The sequence below is a fragment of the Haliaeetus albicilla genome, chromosome 10, assembly GCF_947461875.1.
Source record: "Haliaeetus albicilla chromosome 10, bHalAlb1.1, whole genome shotgun sequence".
Lineage (NCBI taxonomy): Eukaryota > Metazoa > Chordata > Aves > Accipitriformes > Accipitridae > Haliaeetus > Haliaeetus albicilla.
In genome coordinates this window covers 16219738-16243327 of record NC_091492.1, presented here as the reverse complement: position 1 = coordinate 16243327, position 23590 = coordinate 16219738, and the positions used below count along the sequence as shown (strand labels likewise).

General features: G+C 47.3%; 1 pseudogene; it reads left to right on the top strand.

Moving 5' to 3' along the window:
• LOC104313902 (nuclear receptor coactivator 5-like) overlaps positions 1-23133 on the top strand; it is a 31191-nt pseudogene extending 8058 nt beyond the window's left edge.
• Positions 23134-23590: the final 457 nt, after the last annotated feature.

Below are 23590 nucleotides of genomic sequence, written 5' to 3'. Positions count from 1 at the left end.
TCAGCAGTATATCGGAGTAATTAAATCTTTTTGTTTTTTGCAAGACAGGCTGTCTAATGCTTTCACTGCGGATTGTGTAGTGCAGCACTTTGCTGTCTAGAAGATTACACAGTCACTTCAGTACTATGTTTTTCTGATGGTGCTTGCTTGATTTGCTCTATCATAACTCATGTTGTCATATGAGTTTTCATTGAATTTGTGCATTCTATGAATTAAATCAATTCATAAATTTAATTTTGCCAAGAAACAATACCAACTATAGATCTTAATTGAGCAAAATTTCCCTGCAGTGCAAACCACAGAAAATAGCCGTGTGCTTGAGAACTAAGCAGTGTCTTTCTGCAAGACCTGCCAACTTATTTTTATCTTGCAGCTTTTTTCATTCACTTAATGCATTAGCTAAAACCATTAGGAACTAGCTGTCAGCCTGAGAGTGAGTAATAATGTAACTTACTATTTTTCAAGACTCCCTCTAATACCTGTTTTTAAAAACTTAAGTATGACTTCCATGGTGATAGTCTTATGGTAGTGCCTTCTTTGGATAGCTAACTAGTTCTCAAAATGATTGCAGCCCACCTAACTCCTACCTGTACATTTATTTGGCTATTGGTACTACACTGTCTGAGGGCTGTATCCACTTATAAATTACCCTGCCGGTGTCCATGTGAGATAGGAGATTGCATAGGCTTTCCCAGAGGAACCTGGAAGCCTGTTTCAGAGCCTGGAATTGAACTAATTCTCTTGAGCCCCACAGTAGGTCCTTAATCACAAAATCATTCCCCACTTCCCCCAAAGGGATTAAATGTAATAACTTGTATTATTTAAGGGTTTTTCTTTTTTAACACTTGAGGTTGAGGTTTTGAGGTGAACTTTGCTAAAGAGTTACCTGCCACAGTGTAAAAGTCTCTCTTCAAAAGCAGGGAGTGGGAAGTTGCAGTGCTGCTCTGGCACAGGCAGGGATTGATCAGGTCCTGCTGGCCTGGCAGTGGGCTCCAGCCACAAGTGGAGAGCTGGCGCCTTGTGCACATAAGCCCTAATGACTCTGTGTTGTGGGGAAAGTGCTAAAACTAAATATCCTAAGGGAATAAAGAGTGAAAGATGTATGTACCTGCACTGTGAGGAGCAGAAATGAGGCATGTGAAAGAAAGTGAAAAAGGGGTGTTATGTTGCTATTTCAGGAGTCAACTTGAGCCTCTGGCTTCACATGTGAAAAGGAAATTTAAAGGAGCTAACCACAGCAAAACCAGTTTACACCTGTATTTGGATACAAGTGGGGCATTTCTGTGGATGTTTACTTTTCAAGAGAATTAGGTTTAAGTTAGTAGCCTTACTGATGTGAAATTAGAGAAAAATAAAACCCCAAAGTTCTAAACTCAGCATGCCTGTGCACAAAGGAAATCATGTTTGAAACTTCACTCATTTAAATACAGCAAAAAAACCCCAAACTGACCAACCCAAAACAAATGACAACAAAAATGAACAAAACCCCCTGAAACACAAAAACCCAAACCCAAGCCTTGTAGAATGTTGTCAGCTAAATGAATTGTGAACTTTGAATTTATTTTCCTGAGGAAACTTCTGAGCAGCTTAGATACTTCTTTCATTGACCTGCTATTTGCAGGCTCTTAGAAGTGGTCTTAAAGTTTATTATAGCCAACTAAAAATGCTTGTTTCTCTTTCAGTGAGGTGTTTGGGTGAGGTATGCTCAATTTTAATTTGGTTAAAAAGGCCAATGGTCCTTAAACGTTCACAGTACCAGTGAGCGTGCAAGAACAGTGTGATGATATGCAGCACCACACAGGTGAGTAAAGGGGAAAAAAAAAAAGGCAAACTGAACCTTGAACAGGTAAATATTTAAGCCCTACTGCGTTTTAAAAGAGCTGACACTGCTTCCCTTACGGACTAAGCAGCCCGGCCATTGAGGTGTGGTGTAGGGAGCCAGTGGATCCGTCTCTGTTACGAGCGAGCGGTGTCCCAGGGCTGGCCACCGCGCAGGAGAAGGGCCGGGGCCTGGGCAGGGCTGGGTGCCGCCTGCCCCTGCTGTGCAGTGCAGCCAGGGCAGGAGGCCTTGCCTCAGCCGTGGCAGTACAGGTGCTCCAGCCCAGACCGATCTAGGCCACTGGTTGTGGAAAGCAAAGGAGGGAGAGCGAATTCCCGCTTAGCTGCTTTTGCTCCTTGTTTTTTTAGTCGCCTGTGAGTTTCTGGAGGTGTCTGTGTTCTCCTTAGAGCTACTGGTTGCGCGTGGACTGCAGGGCTGTGTGAAACCTGCTGGCTGGCTAATGGCAGCCAGGGGCAAAGGCGACTGAAGCTTCACCAGTTGTCCATCTCCTGGCCCTCAAAACTTCATATTGCTCCTGAGGATGGGAATAAATACAAACCGTGGCGGTGTCAGAGGCCTGCAGAAGGTGTGTTGTGGACACCAAATGACTCTCAATGCATCCTTTGATCAATCTGCTGTTTATTTTCTGAACTGCGTAGTTGTGCAGTAGTCACTCGAGGCCTACATCATGTTTTACAAAGAAAATGTTATCAGATGAGATTTTAACCAGAATCCTGCTCCAGTGATCAAGTAGAAAAAGGAAAGATAACTTTCATCTGTAGTTAAGGCTGACATATGGCCCAGAGAGGTTGAATTATTGAATGCTTTTCATATTGCCAGTACTATGGTTGATTTAGATGTCCTCAGGGCTCATGTGCTGGTAAATTTTAAAGGCACTGTATTTTTCTCCTTGCACTCTTACAACTTTAGCCGGATTTACTTTTCTGACAGAAAACTTGGATTTAAAGTATTCTTCAGACAAACACCAGTGCTACTCTGACCTGCTTTTGAACTTAAATGTTGTATCTGGAGTAAATGAAAATGTTGTTGAGCTGTAGTCGTTCTGCAGAGGTCTGGCAAAGTTTGAGTAACCAAGGCAAGAGAAAGTGACTTTCTCATTTAAAATGTGTGGTTCGGGCCACATAACTTCTTTTTGCAGTGTACCAACATAACGGCTGCATTTCAGTCTGATACTTTCCCTCTTGCCATGCACCTAAGGAGACGGAGGCGGGAAGAGGAGTGCTGGCAAAGGGAGCAGGAGGCTGCCCAGCTCCCTGGCTGGTGCCTGCGCTGCGCCTTGCTGGTCAGAGCTGCTGAAGGGGGAAGACACCTCTCACTGCCAGCCCTTCACCAGAAGTCTGGGAACTCAACACAAATCATGGAGAGCAAAGAGGCATCTGAAGCTGCTCTTCTGCCTGAGCAGATCAAAGTGCTGCAGAGAGCCCAGCAGCTGCTGCAGCCCAACCGAGGAGGAGGAATCGGTGCCCTCGCTTTGCCTTTTATTTCCATGGGCAAAATGAGCCTGGTGTGCTCTCTACCCACTGCAGACCAGGGAGATAAGTGCACTGCTCCCTCTGCCTGTGTTTTTCTTTTATCCTGTTGCTTCACGAGCTGGCAGCTAGTGATGGGCAGGTGAGCCATGTGCCAGGGACAGGCAGCTAACCTGCCACACCTGGCAGGGTTGCCTGCTGCTGGCAGTGTGTTGGGAGGAGGGCCCTGCTGCAGGTAGGAGCTTCTTCATGAGACATTTGTCTAAAGTAATCTATAAACTGCAAAAGCAGGCTTCAATTAATGCAGTTTTGCTTGTGCATATTGTTAAAAGGCTGTGTGTAAAACCTGGGCACAGTGGGCTTAGCTGTTTCTGTGCCTTGTGGTACCCAGGTGTGGTATGAACCCTGGGTAGTCTGTGGGGAAACCTGTGTGTTCAGTCCCCCTCAAGCACTCACATGAGCTGTAGGATTGAGAAAGAAAATTTACTGGTTTATGAAGGTGATTTCTAGCGTTCTCCAAACGCGGAGTGTGAGCAGGGAGGCCGGGGGTTATGTACCTGACTGCAGTATGGTGGCAGTAAACTTTGGTCTTTGTAACAGATGTGTTGAAAAAAATACAAGTATTGGTTTGCTTGTTAATTGCTGAGCGATGAGTGCTGTTGCTTAAGTGTCTGAGTGCATGATCATGAAAGCTTGATGATTAACTATTTTAATGTTTTTAGATACAGTTCTTTTAAGTATTTCCTATTCATGTATTCTTTCTCAAACTGTTTTTTTGTGGTTACCTGTGATACTTAGGGTTGGGCTGGTTTTGTTTTAATGAGTTTTGCTAAAGATGAGTGCTGTGTGCATACCAGGCAAAAAGATGTTTCCTCTTGTGACATTAAGTTATTTACTTGGTTTTACTTGGTCTGTGGGCTGAATAAATGGTGTGAGCCTAAAGCCCTTATCCTTTCTTTTGTGCTCATTCGTGTGTTGTAAACTTTCTAATGATGTTTGTGAAAGTATGTATTTTATTGGGTATTTTCCTCTTTGGTACTTTTTCCTCATCATCCTTTTATAGTGTTTAATGGGGTGTAATACTGTTGGGGATGTAAGTGGAACATGTAGAGGGAAGAAAGTTTCCATTCTCAGGTCTGTTATGAATGAAATGATGTACAGTGTTGGCTTGACAGTACTTAAGCTACTTTGATGTCTTAGCAGCTTCTTGATATCCCTTCACTGAGAACTAGTCATTCAGAAATGTTCACTGCCAAATTCTGGCATCCTCTGTAATTATAATTCCTGATTTCAAGGGTAAATCTTAGACTCAAGTGTCAGTAACTAACTGTTGAGTTCTGATTGATTTAAGGTATGTAGCCTGTGTTCAGTGCTGTTTTTATGTATTGGGGCTACATTGACAATGCTAAAGCTGCAATATCAAATATTTAGAAGATGCTGAACTGAGGCTCCAGTTCAGTCCCATCCCTGATGGGATGTACAATGATTATGCTGTATTCCTCAGTTACAGTTGTCCTCTGTTGTGTTTGATTATTGTTCACTTGCGCAGGTTGTTTGTCTCTATATCTGGGGTGTTTTAAAATCAAAGCCACCTTACGTAATAAAGGCAGAGGATGTTGCAGAAGTTGGAAGGCTCCTCATAGACGAAAGTCAGCAACAGACTCTAATCCTCTAAGGCTATGTTAAGCCTGAGAGCTGAGAGATCACAAAGATCATGATGCTTTTCCTGGAGTTTCTTGCCTGTCACAGCTTTTCCGTGTAACTTTAGGCCTTTAACCATGTAAAAAGTGTCTGTAACTGGGTCCTGTTTGTGTAAGGACTTCTTTGAGTACCCAGTTTGGTATGCTGGCAATGGGTGCCCCAAATCCTCTGACTCTTTTGACCTCAGTGACAAGCAACAAAGAAACAGGAGGCTGTGCGCTAAATGCTGGGTGATAACCAAAGGCACTCCCTTCGTTATATTCCCTATAGTAAAAAAAAACATGATGGTAAATAAAATGATGCATTGCTTCTTATCAAATAGATAGTCATTCAATTAGAGAAGTGGTGTGTCTTTATTTAAATATGCAATCTTGTAATTGGAGAGTGTGCCATACTACACATGGGTGTTGGAGAGACCTTGTGGTGGACTGTACACCTTCAACTCAGACATGTCCTAACACCTGAATGCTCTGTTCTGTATCCGTAAAGCTTTGTGGGGCTTCCTAGGATGTGAAAAGCAAACAGAAGCATCACTGTATTGCTTTATTTAGTAGCAGTATTGCTTCACTGTATTGCTTTATTTAGTAGCAATTTCCTATGCAGTTCAGTGCAAACCAGCTGTGGAACAGTTTAGTAACGTCTGCTTGAGTCTTCTCTCTGACTTTTGGAGGGAAGAGTGCTAGATTGTGTAATTTGTGTAAACTAATTAGATGCGTTGAAGCAAGACACATAATGCAAATGGGATGAATGGAAGTAGAAACTCTTCTTGGAAATGTATTTGCTGCCTCTTGTGAGCTACACTGAAATTGCAACAGCAGATATCTTTCTCATGGAAGCAGTGAGGTTTCAATCCTCTTCATCTCTCGCTGTAAGCGTTTAGGCTCTTGGGTTAAATCTTACAAAAATTTCTGCTACTGACAACCGTGTGGAAAGGTCGGATGCAGAGACAGGCTGTGGGGCAGGATGAGTTGGTTTGTCAAGCCAAGCACAGCCTGTGTGCTGTAGATTGAGCACTTCTAAGTGATAGAAACCCTTTTTCTGGTGAAACTTTCAAACAGCGAAGCAGCAAGGTAGTAAATAACAAAGACACTGTTTCTGTCTGACTCGGTTGGCTAAGTGGACTCAATCAGCAAACAGCCACAGGCAGGAGCTGGCTCTTGCTACACTTCTGGGTACAAAGAAGGCAAGTTGTGTTTCAGATGGGAGATGGTGTTTTGGAGCTGCAGCTGGAAGACTTAGTGCTGTGCTGTGGTGAAAGAAATCAATACAATCCTTGCATGGCTTATTTTTCTCTTGGTTCCATTAGCAGAAGGGAGAACACTTACTGGTGCTGGTTTTGGAGAAAAAATACTAGAATTTCCTGTTTCAAATCCATATTTTAGGGAGGATTTGGAGATACATTGGGAGCCTATTAAAGACCACAGAAATGAGCTGTGGCTGTGAAAACAAGCCTCATGCTGTTGAGTTTTAAGAGATTTATTTTTCTCACAAAAAGATGATTGGGTATGATATGAGTATTCAGGTATCTTGGCAGAGGAAAGTCATCTAATAACTGGGAAGCTTTTTACCCTTGCTGACAAGGATGTAATGTGCCCCAAGTTCCAGGGGCTTACACACAGAATCAACAACTTTTTTATTTCTTCTGTCATTGTAGGGACTTGCCACAACCACTGTTGATACATCAGTTTCTCTGCAGCTTGGAGCTCCAAGGGGTTAATTGCTTTAGAGAAGTCATCTGGATGAATGGGCAGAGTAGATAATCTAACGATTCCGGGTTTACAACCCTGGCAGTAGCCAAGATGGTGTTATTAATTACTCCTGCCATTGGCTAGCAATCACAGCTAGTGCCTCAGCCTGCAGATCCTGCTTTTCCTATAGGGGTTGTCGCACCTCTCCTGAGCTTGCTGAAGGGTTCCTTCAGTGCCTTTGTTTTCTCCAGTGCTGAGCCTTTCCTTCAAAGTGTTGCCACGTGCCTTGCGTCCTAAAGCAGTGACGTAAGGGGTGAGGGAAGGGAAAAATAGCCCCTTTTACACCAAACTCAGCTTTGTGACTTTTTTTTTTTTAAGTTGTTCACCCACAAAAGTACCAGTCTGTGCTCTGCTTCCTTTGGCTGACCCACTTGCAGGGGCCCTGGTACCAGTGTTCCAGCTTTGTGGGAAGGGGCTGTGAGGGTTAGGAAAGATGGGAGATGCGAGCGGCTCGTCAGGATGAATGGGAAGCTTGAGAGTTATTTGAAAAGTTTTTGAGAGGCAGTCCTGGGCTGGAGCGGCCCCTGCCTGGGCTCGGCTTTACTCCAGGGCTTTGAGACAGCCCAGAGATGCTGAATTGCCTCAGCCGTTGCTGGTGGAGACAGACACCTGCGCGGAACCCAGAGACCACCCGTGTCCTCAGAGAGCCGCGCGTGGGTGTACCGGCTCTCCAGAGCCCACGGATGCAGCCCTGGGGAAAGGGGAAGTGCCCGTGCAGCTGGATAAAGAGGAGAACCCCGCTCCTTGTGCCCCCTGCCCAGGCCCAGGCCCGGCCCCGGACGGGCAGAGCGGTGCCGGTGTCCGCAGGGTGAACCGCCGCCCCCCGCCCCCGCTCCGCCAGCCCCGCCGCGGCGGGGAGCGCTGCGGCGCTGCCGCCTCTGGCCGCCAGGGGGCAGCGGCGCACCGGGGAGCGCGCGGGGGGGCGGAGCCGCCCCCCGCGGGGGCCGGTCGGCAGCGGGGGGCGCGGGGCGGGGCCGGCGGCGTGATATTAAATCGCGCCTTTTCAGAGCTGGGTGTCGGCGGCGGGACCGTGCGAAGGGTGTCCGTGCGGGCGGGGGTTGGCAGGCCGGCACGGAGCGCGGGGAAGGACGGCTTGGCGAGAGGCGTGCTGGCAGGGGAGCGGTGGGTCTGCGGGACCCGGGCCTCGTGGGTCGGAGCTTGCTTCTGGGAGCCTTCAAAAAGAGAAAGGGGGGGGGGGGGGCAAGAGGAAACATTACAATAACGCGTCTGAGTCTTGCTCAGCTAGGTCGTTTATGTCAGAAAAATGTGCTAGAAGTTCTTGATCGTCTCCCTGATACCGATCCGTTTAAGCACCGTATTGTACAGTATCTGTATCCATTCAGTATGAAGCCTGCTCTGGCGGATCATTAAGGAAAGAACAGAAAGGAAAAGTAGGCCTGCATGACAGAGGACTTTCTTCTCCAGACTGAGGGGTATCTTGCACAGTCCCCTTCCCGTACGTTTGAAAGCAGCGATCCGAACGACCGCGGCCGTGCGTGGCGGGTCAGGGGCGCAACGGGCGAGAGCGGGACGGGGACCGCCGCCTTCAGGCGGGGCACAGAGGAGCAGCTTTGCAGGGCCAGCCCGCACCCGTCCTTCGGTAGCAAGAGGCTCAGGAAAGCTCAGTAATACCACGAGGCTAGGAAAATCACCAGCCCTCACTTGAGTAAAACTGCAGTTTTGCTTTAAAGTTGTTTTATCTGGGTCAAATCAAAGGTCTTCTCCTATCTCTGCATCTGTCTTCCACCTCTGTTCTGCCAGTGAAAGCTTGCATAGCTGAACAGGGGAGGAGAGGGGCAGAAAGTTGTTTCTGGGCTTCCTTGCCCTTTCTTTGTTCTGCTTCCTACCGAGAGCATGTATAAGAGCACATGTAATGAAATGAAAAATTTGGTTACAAAGGTGGAAATTTCCATTCAAACATTGAAATGGATTTGGGTCAGAAAGGGGAATGCTCTTTGCCAGCTGCCTCTGAGTTTTAAAAACAAGCAAACAAAAATGCCCCAAACCCAGAAACAGACACCCCTGCCTCTGCCCACTGCCCCAGCCTGCCCCGGAGGGGTGACCCCAGTGTTCAGGGGCACTGGGACTAACAGGCAGGTATCCAGCAGCACATCAACTCCTATGCAGAAAGCACTGCACCCACCTAGATGTTACAGAACCTGTAGAAAATTGTATGTTACTTTGCTATGATAACGTGTAGCAGACACAGGCTGGCTTGTCTATTAAGGATCTCCCAAATATGCTACTGAGAGATTTGATAAATGCAACAGCACTTAAACAGCTGGTTTTTTCCAAACTTCCCAGAGTTAGAAAAGCCCCCTTTGTACATTGGGCTCTCTTGCCCTCCCACAGTGGCAAAGTGGGCTTGAAAACTCTTTAGTTGCAAGCCTGAAATGAGACTCTGAAGGAGAGAGTTTAGTTCAATTTTTTTATGTGGGAAGTTAATAAAACTAGCATTAGCAAGATCTGCAGAGTGAGTGCCGTGCTGGGGTCTGCAAGTGAGGTGCCCCAGCTGCTGCTATTTTGTACAGCTGTTATGATTATTCTTTCCAATTTTGCTAATGAAATGGATCCCTTTTAATATCTTATTGGGGAAATGAGAAGTCTCAGGAGAAAAATACCTGCTCCTTTCTCCACAGGGTGGAGCATGGCTGTGCCTGAGAGGTCACCTGGCCGAGGGATGCACCTGGGCTGCTGGGGAGGTTGACGCATCCAGCATCCCCCTTGCAAAGGGCCAAGACCTGGCACCACAGTCCCATGAAGGCAGGACCTTCCTGTGCTGCTGGTGTACCACTTGCTGGCCTGGGCAGAGCAGGGTGCCTCCTGCCAGCATCCTGGGTCTGTCCACCCTGGGAAACTGCAGCCCCTCTGAAGTGGAATAGTTTTTCACTGTGGAAAACAATCCTCTGTCCCACTGGTGTACAAAGTCACTTCCTGCGCTTAGACACAAACCAAGTTACCTGATTAATGTTAGTCTTCATCTGTACTTTCAGCCTAGGCTAATTTCAGAGCTTGGAATAAGGTTGATAATGGATTTAGTTGGTCAGAAATAGCTGTTCTGCTTTGAATATGCCAAGCTGGATCCAGATGAATTTCCCCACAGAGGCAAGTTGTTTAAGCTAAGTGGGTTTTGCCCATGTTGTGCATTGTCTGCAATTAGCCAGCAGGGCAGGGCCCTGCTCAGAAGCCGGTGCTGGGCTCAGCTGTGCTCCTCAGCACCTGTGTGGACCCCCCGACCTGTGCAGAAAGAGCCGGGGTCCCCAGCAGTCACCCCAACCTGCCTGCCAGTCACAGCCTTTTCCCATGGGATGGGGTAGCTCAACTCCTCCTGACAGTGGAACTACAAGCTTCCTGGAGGCACAGACTGGTTTTGGTACTCATAGAGTTTATCTGTGGTACCCTACAGGTGACACTTCTCTGGCTGTTTTGCTGGTTTCCATTTGAAATTAAATTGCTGTGTCAAAAAAGTGACACAGCAGGATAAGATAACTAGACTGTTTTGGAGAAGGACCAAATTTGGGAGGTGTGGCAGGGTGTTAAAAAATTTTTTGTCCATGGACAAAATTGGATAGATTCAAATGGATGGATTGCAAGATTCCCTTGCAATCTCTTCCCGATGCATTTGTGAGCCCCTTCCATGGCTGCCTGTCCCCTCTGCAGTGCTGTGGGATGTGGTTATGCCACCATCATCACAGGCCTGCAGCAATGCACTGTCCCTGGGAGGGTACCACAGCTGCCCGTGCCAGCTCACAGGGCTGTATGGAGACATTGGTTTTTCAGGAAAGTCTTGAAAATAATTAAAAATCTATCTGGTCTCTTCTTTAAGAAAAATGCTGCCAAAGAGAAAAGGAATGCAAGATAGAGGAAATACTCCTTCTCAAGTTTGATAACCCCCTCTGTGGGTGCCTCCTTTCATCCTGCAAAGCACCCACCCTGCAGCGACACAGCTGTGCCAGCCCTGGGCATCCCTGCCATGCGTGGTGTCCCCTGCCCTGTGCCCGCCCTTGGCTCCCAAGTTAGCCACGTGCTGAGCCGATGAAAATGTTGGAGGTGAGAGTTTGGTGCTGAGGTCTGATGTGAATGAAGCATGGCAGGGATGTTGTTTCATGAAATGGTGTTGGAGCAAATTGCTGTGGATCAATGTAATCTAATTTCTTTGCTTCTGTGATCTAAATACATGCTTTAATAATTTATTAAGGGGGAGCGTGTAACAGGCAGGAGGGAAATTATAAAGAATGGTTTAACAGAAAGCGGTACAGGGCAATAAAATATTGAAGCCAGTCATTAAAAGGTGGGTGATGTCCAAGTAGTTAAAGGTGTGAGAGAGAGAGAGAGAGAAGGCAAGAAGCACCACAGGACCGTGAGAAAGTCCGGTGGGTATGAGCTTTGTCCTGTGCCTTTCCACACAGATCCTAAAGGGAACGATGGGCTTACAGGGTCTTTCATCTGTGAATTAGATTTAAACTTAAAAATGAAATTATACAATAGGAGGTTTCTGGCTCTCAGAATTCACTGTTCTCTTCTCCTCTGCTCTTAGTTTAGTTCACAGAAAGGGTTTGTTTTGGCTTGAGCTGCTGGACTTGGGGCAGAGTACCCCCAAAGCAGCCTTGCAGGCAGCCCAGTGCAGTTGGGGGGTTCAGGTGTACGTAGCCATCAAGGTGACTCCTGCTTGCAGTGCTGCACCTGCCATCCTCGCTTCCCTCTTGTTGTATGGCCCATTTGTGGAAGAAACTAAAAGCAGACAAAAGCTGTTCTGAGGTGCGTTAAAGGGAAACATCTTCACTGCTGATACTGTCTGCCCAGAGAAGGAAAGGACTGCAACTGCACAGAAGTGACAGTACTGGGGGCAAAAATAGCAAGAACTGCTACTGGGAGGAATTAATTGCACTGAAACTTCAGTAGATCTTGTTCAGGTGTTTGAAAATAAGTATTCAGCTGAGTCTCATCAGGATCATAGAGAGTGGTAAATTTTAATTCTTCCTGAACCTTATTTTCTGTGGTTGTGGGGGACCTCACACAGACTGACGCAGAGGGAGTGCAGGTCCTGTTCCCACTGTATCTTTGCATTTGCTTGCGCAAAAACTTTTAACATGGATGTCATCTGATAAACAGCAAGAACAGAGGGCTGTGGGGTTTGGGGGGGGGGGGTGTCTTATTATATCTTTAAGACTTTATAATGTGCTCTTTAGGTTCCTGGGCATAATTTTGCATTAAATAGTATGCAATAGGAAGGACTTGTCTGAGACTTGGTCTGCCTGTCAGACAAGGACTTGTCTGAGACACCAGGTTTTTTCTACCGCACTGGAAATTTCTTCCTGATAGCGCTGAGCGTGTTTGTTAACCGCAGAATCTCTGTCTCTGGTGATGGGACAGTGCTCAGGCTTGTGCAGGGCTCAGACATGCTGATGATGGAGGGGTACAGAAATACTACAGATAATTAATTATTTGCTCTGTGTATCTTTGCTTTTGCACCCAACAACAGTAATCATAGGGAATTGTAATTTGCATTGATTTTCTATATATTTAATGTTTTTTAAAGTTCGCTCTGCAGAAAAGCAGCATTGATCTTTTATACAGTTCTGGATCCTGGCTCAGTGATCTCTTCATGTATTTCTTTTCCTATTAATAGTACTTAGTGATTAGTATGTAGTAAGTGATTTAGTCAAAGCTATTTGGAGGCTAAATTTTCTAGGGAGTTCTTGTGGTTTTACAGTATCATTACTAATGGGCTGAATTTCAAATAAATTCAAATTTGTTTAATATTTAGCAACCTGAAGTTTATGTAAGCATGACTTCTGGAAGACAATTAACTCTATCCCAGCTGAAGCCAGGACACCACTCTAAATGGCCCATATGCAGTCAGAAAGGTTTGTATCTGTGACATTGCTTCAACAGAAAAGCACTGAAATAAATAAATGCAATGGTAACACTTTGCCAAACTGCCTTCCAGACAAAATCCTTCCCCCCGCTTTCATTCACCTCTAATGACGACTGACACCCCCTCTTGCTAGGCTTTCGTCCCCACGTTTATGTGGCACTCTGAAGCCGTTGGCTGGAGGAGCCCCACAATAGGGACAGGAGTCGGGGCAGAGCGGCTGACGGGAGTAATGGCTTTGCTTTGTACATCTGTCAGCTAATGCTTAACTAATGCAGAATTACTGTCAGCCTCCTGCGGAGCTCACTTTCCTCTCCACCTGAATGCGTAATGACTCCGTGGCAAAGAATTTGAAATAAACACTTAATGGCTGGACATTTAGAAAATTAGGAAAGTAGCAGAAGTTTGTCACGGTTGTTGTCTTGCTGGCTTTCCCAGCCCCCACAGCAGGTGTGGGCCAGTGGATTCCCATGGTGCAAAGCCCCCCTTGGCGCTGGTGGTCCCTGGGCAGCCTTCGCCCACCGGGCACTGACCACGCTGGGATGCAGTGCTGCTTGGGGACACCAGCAACCGCTGATGCCTGGGAGATGCTGGCCTGGTTTGGGGACTACCTCCCCTGCATGGGCAGCTCTGCATGCAGGAATCTGTCCCCAGTGCCAAGCCCCTTGCTGGCTTCGCCACTGTCCCACAGCAGTGCCGGTGCGTGGGGTTTCTCCTGGGCTGCGGTACACCCTGGAGCCGCTGTGGTGCTTCACCCCAGAGAGCAGAGCAGTCCCTGCGCCGAGCTCTTGTCGCTCAGTTTGCAAACCCCTCTGGAACCATGTGGGAGGAAATATGTTTTCTAAATGTTAGTCATTACCAGCTAATGGGGATGTTAGCAAACGGGGAGAGCTCAGAGACGCGGGGGTGTCCGAGCGCAGGCCGGTGGGAGGGCTGTACCAATGCAGGGGCTCAGCAGGATGTGGGGCTTGCTGTGGGCAGCCCCAAGACAGCCAATTCCTCAAAAAATGACTGCTGGAAATGGTGAGCTATGGGTCAGTAGGGTGGGGGCAAATCCCATGTGACATATCCTTACCATGGGGATGATGTTGCCACTCCTTGATGTCCCTTCCCTCCCCCAGAGGGGCCCCAGTGGCATACGGGAACGCATGACTGTTCCCATGCCGCTTTGGGGCAAAGTGATCTGGGTTAGTTTTCATCAGTTTTGGCTCATCTCTGCCTGGCCAATGAGGGACTGTGGTGGCCGGCAGCCTGCCCTGGTGGCACTGTGACAGCTGAGACCAGCCATGCTTCCTGCAGGTACTGCTGGGATCAGAGGCAGTTCTTCGTCTGAGGTCCAGTCCTAGTAAGGTCTCCCTGGCACATGCACCAAAATCATTTCAGGTTGTGTGTCTCTACCTGCCTTAGCAGAGGTGTTTGGAAAACAGCATCAACCTCCCTGCTTTGAGCAGGAAGGGTCAATGTGCGCAGAAAAATTTTGGAGGTGGAAACGTTTCCGCCACTGCTGTTGACAAAATTGGGCATTGCCTTCTTCAGCAAACTGTGGTATCCTAATTTCACACTTGATGTAATACAGTGTTAGATCATGACCAAAGGAGGATGGCTGGGCTGAGACATCTGCTGTGGGTGGGTGGTTGTGAGCTCCTTGCCACAAGGGTTGGGACCACCCTGCCATGTGGGAGGACCTTGTGTTTCCTGACCCAGTGTCTTTAGGATTTTGATTTTTTGTTGTTGTTGCTTTTTTCCCCATGTACTATTTTTCAGCTAGCAAAAAACATTCAGGAAAATAATTGTGTTGGAAAAATTTAAATCTACCATAATTTCTCAGTAAAACCACCAGGGAAAATACAGCCCCACATACAAATATCAAATGAGGTTTTAAAAGCAAGCAGTGTCAGAGGTATTTAGTCTTTGAAATACTGCATGAAACGTGTATTTGGAAACCCAAACATGAGCTGGGAGCATGGAGCAAAGGCTGGGGCTGCTGTGCTGTTGTGCTGGAGTGGGTGATGGCAGGTGGCCGCAGCACGAGCTGGTGACTGGCTGCTTGGCTAGCCTCACCATGGGCATGAGGTTTTGGGATGTACTGGCGTACAGCCACAGGACATGCTGGCAGTGCCCTCCTTGGAAGTGCAGCCGGTGGCCTGACCCACGACTGTGCCCCTACCAGCCTCCACTGCCGCAGGTCACACGTGTGTTTGTCCCATGTATATAGAATTATATACATGCTGCCTGTTGAAGGGTAAGGCAAGGTGCAGCCCCAGGAGGAGATACCTGAGCTTGCCCTGGCAGGCAGCTGGCTCTGGCTCTGGTCCCCAGCAGTGCGCCAGGGGCACAGGGCTGCATGGACCAGCCCTGGGTGCATCTCCCAATGCCTTTGCAAGTGGGGTCAGGCTGCCTTTGCAGAAGTCAGCAGAGCTTCCCACTGGCTTATTAATAACCCAACCTGGAGAGAGTCCTTGATGCTGGGATTTCATATGGGCTGTAGTTATTAATGCATCTGAAAAACGGAAACCACAAGTGAGATGCTATCTCCAAGTTGCACTAATGGAAGGATCACTCTATTTTACTTAGCACAGGCAGGTATGGCCATTAAAACAACTTTAAACAAATATCCTGTGCAAAAAGGAGTCTAGGAAACAACTGGTCACTGAACCTCAGTGTTTCTGCACTTGTTTGCTAAGATAATACGAATGGTGCTTAATGAATTAGAAGAATTAGTTTAATAAGGGCCTATAGTTTTTGAAAAGAGATTTGAAAGCTATTTCTGAAAGTCTGTGTCTTTCAGGAACATGTTGCACACATTATCTGCCCAGAGTGCCTTGAGGCTGGTACCAGGCAGCCTGGTCTGCATACCCGAACTCACACCATTGCTATAGTGACAAATTGCAAAGCCATTAATTTGTCATGCACTTTTGGTTTGCTTCTCTCCGCTGTGTCTAATCACAAGCTTGGGAAGATCTCTCTGATGTGGGCTGTGTCTCAGGGCTCCTTTGCACATAATGGCACCTTCAGCAACTGCTTGCTGTGCCCAGGCCTGTTAATAATGTGGCCAAGGCAGGGTGAGCACTTTGGGTTGGACTGGGTGGAGTTAGTGAATTCTTATTCCTTGTGCCACACCACTGTTCTTATGGCTGATGCTTAAATTGGGGAAGGGTGAAAAAAAAAAAAAGGAAAGCCAAGAGATCAGGAATGGGTTAGGCAAGTGTTCCATGTACCTGTAACTACCCCACAAACTGACTCCACTGTTGGAAATCAGCAGCTTTGTCACCCTTCTCCCCAGGCCATACCAAATGCTCAGTGGCCTGGCAGACCTTTGCCATGTGGGGAATTTTTGGCTTCGTGTGTTTCCAAAGAAGGTAACCCAAACTGCTTTGGGAAAGCATCCTGAGTCTTCCACAAAGCTCCTAGGGCCTAACTACTTTGAATTCATGGGTCCAAACCATGAAATTTCTCAGCTTTAGAGCCTGGTCTCCTGTAATCTGCCAGTGCAGCAGAAACAGGAGCTCTTACCCAGCACAGTCCTTCTGCCATGTGAGATACTTGGGTTTTGCCCTGGGAGTCCTCAAAGTGCTGGTGCTGTAGAAACAGTGTTTGGGGAATCTAGGTTTATTGTATCCTCCTGATTTCAAATCCTATTTACTCCTTTTACTGGTAAAGGGATGTTTTCTTCCTAACTGCAGCCCTTGTGAGCCAGTCAGGCTGGAGCAATTCCTTTTCAGGGATTGCCATCAGTAGCAAAGATTTTGCCAGCCAAATTAGGCCCTCAGAGACAGCTACGCCAATGCAGCTGAGACACGTGCACATCTCCAGCCATGATCACTGTGGCCGGAGAGACTCTGGTCCCCAACACTTCTGCGTGACCAACTCACTAGTGTCTCTGCGTTGGGTTACATATGGTCTGATGGCAGGTAAGGCAAGTATACAGTTATTATCGACATAACGGTCAGTGTACCAGCTGTACCAGCTTCCACCACTTACAAATAAAGGGGAATTGATCTTATGTTTGGACAATGTCCTCAGAAAAACTATTATAGCAACCACAGCAACCCCCCATGTTTCCACTTTTAGGTCTCCTAAAGCTGTCCAAGATGAAGGGGTGTTTGCTCAGCTCTTTCAGGGCTCCTGCACCTCATCATCTGCCAAGGAAGTGACAAACATGGTACGCTTATCTAGATCTATCTGGGCCAAATCTTAGCTACAGCCATCTCCAGCTGTCAGATGACTTAATTGGGCTGGAGGTACCTGTGCACTCCAGGGTTTAGATCTCTCCTTCAAACAGCCACTTGTACACTCTGCCGATGCGTTCCCCACAGCACTGTCACTTGTGTCCTAACAGCCACGGCTCTAATTGTTTTGTTAAATTTTGTACATGGTTTGTAGCATCCATTATCTCTTTTACATCATCCTTTTTGAAGGGGAGGCTCCATGTGGGCTCATTCGTGTAGTTCCAGCAGACCTAAAAAGTCAGTCTTCACCTCTTCTTGGTACAGCACCATCTGCAGAAATCAGAGCATAAACGCAGAGCGAGAAAGGGCAGCAACAACAAGAGCAGAAGAAAGCAGCGTGCCTGGGAGAGGGATATGAGGAGAAAAAGAGAGAGATTTCTTTGATGTATTCGTTTCTTCTTATTAGTATCCATCTAGTGGTGCTCAGGCTGAGATAGCTGACCTGTCCAAAAGTTAGTGATCCACACACAATCCACTCCCAATAGTGCAAAAGTACAGACATCACAGAATGAAAATAGCAGAAGTCAAGATGAAGGAGGAAACCACGGGCTGCCAGATATGAGTGGGAATAACCTAAGTTCACCCAAGTGGCAGAGGTACTATCTTAGTTTGTGGAGAGTAAGGGGAAAAAAATGTCTTAACAATCTCATTCTCCCACCTATAAGCACATCTCTTCTGTGTTTTCTATGCTGCTACTGATAAAGACTGCCCACACTTGAAAGGACCTGGCAGGGTACAAGGTCAACCTTATACAATCTCCTCTAATTGTGTGGGTCTGGCTGACCTCCTTATTCTAGTGCAAGAAGGGATAATGGCAGGCAGAGGTGACAAGGGAAAAAGACAGCCAAAACTTTTCTGCCCCTATGGCGGAAGACTGCCTATGATCACAGACTGCCATTTCCATAATACAGGCTCTTGGTGCACGGGTGCACTGGCTCCTCGCCACTGCCTGCCGGCAACGGCAGCCTACTCGCGCGAAGGACATGGCAGGAGGTGCAGGGCATTACACACCCGAATTAGCCCAGCCTGCCCAGAGCAGATGGCAAGCTTAGGTTTGCCCCACTCTCAGCTTTCTGTTCCCCTGTTGAGGCATTAGGTTGCTCTGCTGAGTAGAAAAAGGGGGGAAATACACACCTATGTGCTGTGAGCCAGCCCTGCCCTCTGCTATGTAATTGCCTCCTTCGGCTGCAGGTCCCGGAAATGCTGTGTCCCTTTTTCAGCTCAATTTCTTAATGTAGAGGATGCTTTTGTGCTGCAGAGGGTGTTTTGCTGTTTCCTTGGAGATCTGCGTGTGAGTGAAAGCGATAACTCATCCCCTGGGTGACCACTGCCCAGACATCGTATGATGGCCCCTTTAGCATTGTCCCCTCCGGATCAGAGGAGAGTGCATCTCACAGCTCTCCACAGCAGCACTTGCACAGCTCTTCCCCGAGAGTTTCTTGAAGCCTCACCAGTCCTGGAAGGAGGTGCGTTGGGCATTGGTGCTAGCTTAAAAGTTTATTTGAATTGCTCCCTGGAGACAGTGCCAGCTTTGTGTTCAGCTCTGTTGGAAAGAGATGAGAAGAAATTTCACAGAGACAGTAAGTCAATATCAGTGCTCATAGGTATTGCTTCATAATAATGCCTTTTGACAAATGGATGTCAGTTCTCCAGAAACTTAGCTCAGGAAAGCAGAAAATGAAAACTTGCTGCAAGTTTTTATTGCCGATGCTTCATGTACAATCACAGGGAGTCTGCACTGTCTCCTTTCTTGGCACTTGTATTCCTGAGGAGATGAAAATCTACTAGATGGACAGCAGTAAAATAAATCACTGTCTCTTAAAACTATGGAAAATAGTATCACAGGGAATAATTACTCAGAACCACTAAACAGTTCTGTAAAGAGGAAATGTGTTTTTAGAACAGATCTATCACAGCTAGAAGGAGCTGCAAGATAGCTGCCTAATAGGTCTATGGCCATGCTGGCCCAGGGACTGAGTTGCTAACAGCAGCAATGTGACGTGCCATGAGAAATACTGGGGCAGCTGGGCAGCGTGCCCTCCCCTCCTACGGCGGGACTGCTGGTGGTGATGGCTGCAGCACCTCCTCGGCCGGCACCTGGGGGCTGGAGGCACCCAGGGCCTGGGAGTCCTCCCTGTCTGCTACCTGTCCATCAGGTTGTAAATGCACTTTGGAGGGTGTAAGGACTATCCTCTTGGTTTCCCTGTTAACTTCTTGTCATTACGAGAGGAAAGGTAAAACACTGTCCATTTCCAGAGAAGCCAAGTGCCTGCAATTGCCATTGACTCTTGTGGGAGCTTCAGATGCTCGGCTCATTTGCAGTGATCCTCCCCAAACAGAGACTCATTTATACTGTATGTGAGAGGCAGTCTACTGAAGCTTGTAATGGAAAACCATGCTGTCTATGCAGAGGAGGATTTATCAGCTCTGTTCCAGATTTGTCATGTTTGCCTATTGCCTGTGAGCATGTGTGACCTCCCAGCCACTTTGGGATCCCTTCCTTTCATGAAGCCTTGGCTCCTGGCAGGTGGTGGTAGTGGGGTGCTCTGGCTACCTGGGGCAGCACCCGAATTTTGCAGAGAAATGTAAATTCTGTGTGGTGAGCTCTGGAGCTTGTTGCTGGTGATGCCCTCACGTCACAGTGCTGTCTGTCTCCACCACCCTGCTTATCCAGAAAGCACACGAACCTGCCAGTCTTAAAAACTCCCGAATGATGAGCCTGTAACTCTCTGGAATGCACTACTTGGCTTGGCAGGGCTGAGCAGATTATCCACTTAAAACTCAAACAGTTGTGTTGATAAAATTTGACATGGAAGGATTTGGAAAGCTTTAGGACCAGATAACTGCAGGAGCGCAGGTTTGGAGTGGATCTCAGGAACAGCTCAGTCCGTCTCCCTGCTGTGACACAAGACTAGGTGTAGCTATACTATCACTAGCTTCTTGCCTCACCTGGTAGGGAAAAACAAACAAAGACAAAAGGGCTGGAGCATGTCTGGAGATGGCTTGTTCCTGTGCTTCTAATGGTAAAGTTCTTCCTCAATGCCACGCTCGAATCTCCCCTGCTGCCATTAGAGTGCATCATCCTTGCCCTGGTCTTGGAGCAGGACTGGTTTGCTCTTCTTTGCAAACCCCTTTACCTCCAATGAGATCGTAAGCATATCCTCCCTGAGCCTCTTCTCCTGTACACCAAATACAGTCACACCATTAAACCTGTCCTCCTAGGTCATGTTTTTAAACTGCTCATGGTTTTTGCTGTTCTCCTCTAGACTTTCTGCAGCTCACAGTGGGTGGGCGGTTGTGCTGGTGTCTGGTATTGCTGCTGCTGACAGCTGTACCACGCTGCTGACTTCTCCACTCGCATTGCTCAGCAGGAATGGGGCTGTGTCTGGGGCTTCCCTCAACAAGTTCAAGCTCTTCTTTAAAGGTCTCACTTCACTCCTGCTGAAGGAAATGCCAGCAGTTGAACTGAGACCATGGCTGGGGCTGGACCCACACCCTCCTGCTCCCTAGGCACTTGCTGGCTACTGCCCTGCACTGCTGGTGAGTGAGGGGACCCAGCCTTCTCTGCGGCTGGCATTAATACCACCAGAGCTGGCTTCTCAGAGCTGCATGGTGGTGAGATGAATCCAGTCCCCTCTGCAGGGAGCAGGGCACTGTGTAGGTACAAAGCCTGCGGGCTGTGTCCACCTCCAGCTCTCCCGCTCTTTGTGCTCCAGCGTGGCCTTCTTGCACAGAAACCCTAATGTATTTAAATTGCATTTGTAAGATATTTAGCCTAATGCTTGTCCTTGTCAGTGTCTTGCAAGAGCTTTGCCTGGCCCTACTGAGGAGATTACACACCAGTCTTGCTGGACCTGTTTTCAAAAGCAACCTTTAAACCTGTGCACTGAAATTGCTCTCACAAGAGCATGGGTGAACAGCCTGACCGTGCTGGAGTGCTGGCTGGTGATTACGAGTGGAAGGTGTATAGAAAAACTGCAAATGAGCAAGTGTAGAGGTTGACCCAGAGCTGTCTTGGAATAAAATTTACCAAGGACTCCCTAGCTGCCTGTTTTCCTGAGTGCATAATTACTGGGTAGACAGACAGACAGATTGAGCCTTAAAGGCTAATGTAAAAGAACTTCTTAAAGCTGGGGTGTTGGAGTGATTTTCTAGTTTGTTGCTCCCCATGCTGTGCAATCATACTGGGCTGCCCATCGCATAGGGCTTCCTGGGGCACCCGCACCAGATGGTGGTATGGCACTTTGAAGGTCTATCCATAGTATGGGTACCATTAAATAGTCTTTCTTCAGTACCATTAAATAGTCTTTATTCAAGCTGTGCAGGATTCAGGAGTGTGAAACGGTAGTTGCAAGTACGACTGCATGGGGAAAAAGAAGAACAAATACTTTGGGATGAATGCATACCCCAATATTTCAAATTTTTGTTGTTTAAAAAACAGCTTACTCCCAGAAAGGTTCAAGATGAGACCCACCATCCTTTTACCTTTTTTGCCAACAAGGAAGCAGGCCTCAGTAACCAGCAGCCCAAGGAAAACAGAATGTAACTCAAAGACTGCACAAAACTGCATCTGCCTATAAATCACAAAATTTAACTTCACATCCCAACTGTCCTACATTTTCCAGGAGTGCATTATTTTTCAGACTTACATTTACTATTCTGAAGGTTTCCAGAAATTAATGTGACGTCCATTTATCACAATGTGGTGCGGTAAAAATTAATTTTAGTTTCTGTGTTTATGCTGCCTGAAATGGCATGTCTGTGACTGCTCTAATCTGTATAACCACAATTTGCCAGCTGATTTGAAAGTTATGGTGACATCAAAAGTGATTTTATTTAATACTAAGTGTACTTGAGGATGAAGATTTGTTCCCCATTTTGGGGCAGGTGCTTGGCCCTGGCCTGCAGGACGAGCCAAGAGCGAAAGCGGGACCTCATGTGGGATGGGGTTCCGAAGGGAGGGATGGCTGCTGAAGCAGTCACCCTCGTCCTGCCGTTTGGGCAGGCTGTTGCACCACAGTGACAATGGGTTTCCTTGATGTAGATATTACAGATCAAACTGGTTTAAATTTCTGCCACAAAAAGCATCCAATGCTTTTATTTGGGGTAGCCACCATGGCAAGTACTATTTTTTCCAGTTAATTTTAGGCATCAAGAAAACCTAATTCCTTTGGGTTGCTTTCAGTGCCGCAGCCTGAGAAAGTGCAGTGCCGTGTCGGTGATCTATTTTCCACAGGGGCTGCTGCGATGCATGCTGTTCCACGCAGCTCCAAAAGAACTGGGGCTGCTGTAATTAACATAGCAAAACCTTACTTCTGATGTCAGTTAATTCCTTACGTTTATACAGTGAGGAGTGCTAAAGGGTGAACCAAAATAGTCTATGTTTAAAAGGAAAAAAGGAAAAAGAAAGAAAAAAGGAAAAGGAAAAAGAAAGAAAAAAGGAAAAGGAAAAAGGCGGGGGGGGGGGAGAAGCTGGGATGAAACCAGCTCCTGTGCACTGAGAAATAGGCTGTGTTGGTGGGCCTGAGGCATGGGGCAGTGGCTGAGAATGGCTTGCAGAGAGCAAGGTGTGCACCCCAGGCATGGAGGCCTCCCATTGTCCATTTTCCTGAAAACAAATACAACGATGGCAAAAATCCTGCAGTAAAATTTTCAGGGTGACTCAGGTCAAGGAAACTCTGCTTGCTGCAGCAGGACCCTGGACGGTCTCACCTCCCTGATCATTAACTGGTGTCTAAACGAGACTTGCGGGTGTAAGAAGCAGGGAGCAGCAGGCTGGTGGTCTCCAAACCAGGCCTATCTTAAAATACACATTTCACTATCCAGGCAAAAATGAATGATTTGCATATTTTAACTAGAATATTGTAAGCCCAGTGAAGGTCCTGCTGCTGGTCTTCACTGGCTGCTGTGTTAAGGTTTCAGGCTGGATCCTTCTGGATTTTCACCTTCCTTCCTGTGTGGAGCTGCATCTTTTCAGACTCCCTCGGTAACAGCCCTAGGTACATTTTCCACTGATGTTTTTACACTTGTATTTAATCCATCAGGATCTTCAGATCTCAGAACTGGACCTTATAAAAATTTTAATTGGATGTTAGCTAATTGCTGTCAGAAGCAATGTTTACTGTTTGTGTTTGAGGAATATGAAGACCGGGACTTTGTGAAGATCAAGCAGGCAATGCAGCATGGCCCCAGTGTTGCAAAAGGTTATCGAGAGAGGAGTGATCATGGATTTCGCTTTGTGGGGATTAATCAAGGAGTCAGTTACACTTAAATATAAGCATATGTTTAAGTTAATTTGATTTTCATACTAGATAAAGCATGGTGATCACTGACCAAAGTGCTTGCACTCGGATGAAAGCTCTCTGCAGTGTGAGGAGCGCATACACTGAAACCGTTTGCCTGCCCGTGGGCAGTAGCATCCTCTGGAGCCAGCTGGGCTTGCGAGGAGGCTGCGCCTCCCTGCCCGGGGGGACAGGTCTCACCCACATGGATGTTTTCTGATTCACTTCAGCCCAAATGGGTTGCATTAGGGCAGATCAACAGTGACTGGCTGGAGCTGCACACAAACCCGTCTGCTTGTGAGCCGGTGTGGGAAGCCCAGAGGGGTGCCCAGCAGCCATGCAGAGGGGAAGGATGCTGGACATTGGTGCATTCAGCAGATGATGCCCTAATTCAGTTTCCAAACAGCATTTTGCGTTTAGGTTATTCTGACAGGGAGTACCCCGCAG